Source organism: Pinus tabuliformis, chromosome 9 (genome assembly GCF_031772625.1).
Source record: "Pinus tabuliformis cultivar Carrire ecotype Pingquan chromosome 9, CPIR1, whole genome shotgun sequence".
NCBI lineage: Eukaryota > Viridiplantae > Streptophyta > Pinopsida > Pinales > Pinaceae > Pinus > Pinus tabuliformis.
The window spans coordinates 1,806,399,818-1,806,403,212 of NC_142307.1; the positions used below are offsets into that span (position 1 = coordinate 1,806,399,818).

General features: G+C 40.4%; 1 pseudogene; it reads right to left on the bottom strand.

Annotated features, from left to right (window-relative positions):
- Positions 1-69: 69 nt before the first annotated feature.
- Positions 70-2,944, bottom strand: LOC149155983 (beta-phenylalanine coenzyme A ligase pseudogene; annotated as a pseudogene).
- Positions 2,945-3,395: the final 451 nt, after the last annotated feature.

A 3,395-nucleotide genomic window follows, 5' to 3' on the forward strand; every position in this document is an offset into this window, starting at 1 on the left:
GGTTAAGTATTGAATCATTTGCAAAATTTGGACATCAACAAGTTAAGAGACTTCTCAAAGAGAAGCAAATTATACCTGGTAACCCTTATATTTGATCAACTCTTTCAATCTGTCCACTACAAAGATGTAGCCTTCATGATCAATGTAACAGAGATCACCTATTCGTAGCCAACCATCCAAATCCAGAGTTGAACTAGTCACTTCTGGATTGTTGAAATAACCTGCAATAGAGTCAAACTGATTTTTTAAATCTTTAAATTTGACCTTTAAAAGATCTGTTTATTTAAGGCAATGATACATATCCACGATCCTCATCTGCCAGAAGTTTCCTTTTCCAAAAGATGTAATTTTCTCAGGGTTAAGAAAAGAAGTCAAGTTCAAGGGCTTGCTTCACCATAGCTAATTGAGAACGAGGATTGGAATTCTTTCCACTTGCATAACTCTATTCCACCATCTTAAAATTTTGTTTGTTGGTGTAAAACTTCGATGAAATACTTCCTCTCTAGAGTAGGTTTTGAACTATGCATTGTATTTAAGGTTGTCTCTTGTTCAATATCTTTATTATGAACTAAAGAAAGTTTCAGAAAGATAACATACCTTTCATGACATATGGACCACGAAGCCACAATTCTCCTTTCTAGTTTGGGGGTAGATGAGCTCCTAAAACAGGATCAACTATCTCTGCTTCAGTATTTGGAGACAACAAGCCAGCCATTCCATAGTGTCTACTTTCTTCTTGACTGTCTGTGGATGCCTCAATTCCCATTGTTTCCGTTAGCCCATAGCACTGCAAAATATCGTGCAACCTTACTTGAGAAAAATAATAGCCTAGGTGTAAGATTACCGAGATAGTTGTAAGGTCATTACTCTAATACCTTGGTAGCAAGCAAAAAAAGGCAGAAATTATCTTGGTTGTTGATGATTAGTGAGAGATATTCAATGCTCAATGCAAGCCCCTGTACTTGTTAGATGCTTGTGTGTAAGCATGGCTGGGCATATACACGCTCTCTAAGAAGACCCCATAGGTGTGATGTTGCTAATATTTGTGATCCACCATCTAGGATATACTTCAAATTACCTCTAAATGCTTTCTATGTTTGGTACACATGCCCCTCGGCTCTAGAGTATCATATGGGTGGGAAAAAGCTATCAGTCAAACCTATGTGCAGGCCAAGAAAAGGCTGATCCTACCCATACAATCATCTGCTCAATATGCTTCAAGTTTGTGACTAGCTATTTTTTAATCCCAGATGCCTAGTCACCCAAGCTATAGCAATTTGGTCCCAAAGACAAACACCACTATTGTGCACAGATTTAGCCAGACTACACAACCTGGTTTGTTAAGAGGAAGGAAATCTACCTAACATCGAAGCCGAAATATAGTCTAATGAACTCTACTTTTCCTTGAGGTGAATGATTCTTGAATGCAGATTCTTGTTTCTAAAAACTTGAAAAAAGTCCATGGATTTTAATCTTGACTTTGTTATAGCTAGCTAGAAGGAAAAGTTATTGCTTATTAGTTCAATTCCAAAATACTTTTCTTTGATCCATAGCTAGGGCTAGATGCATTTCAACAATAGATTCTAAATCTGGCTGGTAAAAGCTCTGCTGTATAGGTACTAAAAGGTCAATCCTGTGTTTAAAAGTAAAGATAGAAGGCCCCTGTTAGCCCTCATTTTCCCTTACAGGAAGACCACTACACTAGGCTAAAAATGAATGAGGCACACTTAACCTACCTAATAAAGACCAATAGTAACTTTTTATACCCTCCTTACTGGTTGGAGAGAGTGACTATCTAGTTAGTGTCCGTATCTTTAAATTATGTAAAAGAAAGCAAAGTTAGTGTTCTAGTATTTGTATTTCTATAGTAAGTAGACCAGCATGGCAGAAAAAAAGAAAACAATTTTACTTGTCTTATTGTGACTCCAGGGAACCAAGAAATAAACTCCTCTATAGACTCTTTGCTCAGGGGAGCTCCACCACATATAACAGTGTGCAAAGGACTCAAATCATATTTCTTTGCTCTATCAACTTTGTTCATAGCCAACAGGATGGGAGGCACAAGAGGCAAAGAGGTGATTCTGTACTTCTGAATCAACCGAAGCATCTTCACGAGATCAAAATTAGACAACACAACAATGGTGGATCTGGAACCAAGCAATGCACAAGCAAAAGTCGCAAGCCCATATATATGAAACATGGCCACCATACCCAGGAACAAGTCAATCTAATTCTGGGTACTATTCTCAAGAGTGAATCCCAAGCACTTCAGCACAATGAAAACCATAGCAATCAGATTTTTGTGGGTGGAAATGACCCCTTTGCTCATTCCAGTAGTCCCGGAGGAATAGAGCAGTGTGGCAGTATCGTCTTGCCGGATTTTAACAACAGGGGCATGGGTAGGATTCGAAGTCAGGAGCTTGTCTAGAGTAGAGATGTAATTTTGGTCATTCTGGGAGGCTAATTCAGATGAAGAAGAAGAAATGAGCACAATGGCCAATTTGGTGGCTGCCAATTTGACAGCCAAAGATGGCGTGGCGAAGGCCAACACGGTTGTCGAGTCTCTGGCTTGCTTCGCTATCTCAGCCGTGGTATTTAGTGGATTGGTGGTCATAACGATGGCTCCAATGGACAAGATAACCATGTAGATTATGGGGAAATAGATTGAATTCGGCGAGAGGATGAGTACAACGTTAGATTTTCTAATGCCAAGGCCAGCTAAACCAGCGGCAAGTGACTTTACGCTCTGCCATAGTTGGGGAAATGTGGTGGTTTCCCCAGTGGCAGAGTCGATGAGGGCTATGCAACCATTGTGGCAAAGCGAGAAGATGTAGGTGGGGAGATCCAAGAATTCGTCTTGGGGAAAATCTATTGGTTTTCAATTGTTGTAGTACGCCTGGTTGGAGCTGCAATATCTGATGCGGGAATCGATCTGTGGACCCATTTCTCTCTGGAATAACTTTGTTTGCTTCAGCTTCCCAGTGCAGGCTCATTCCAAACCCTGTGACGGTTGCAGTGACGTGAGGTTATCGTGAACAGTTCCAACCACTCAACTACCTTCCCTTGATCGAACGATTAACAATCCTCTAATCGTCTAACACATAATCTAACGGCACACAGGGATGAAAGGTAGATTTTGGGGAAGTTCATTTCAGAGGGAAACCCCTTACGGCATAATTAATAGAAAAACTAGGCAAGTCCGATCCCGGTATTTGCTACAGGATACCAGGTGCGTACGAATCTTGAGATTGCTTCACTTCTTCTCCGAATAAATTAATTACAAAATGTTCGTAGAAGATTGACCAGGGATGGAGTGACTCATTCAACCAAACACTATTATGCCATCCCCACTGCTAATGAAGCTTCCCCACCTCTAATCGTTCCCGAGTAGAAGC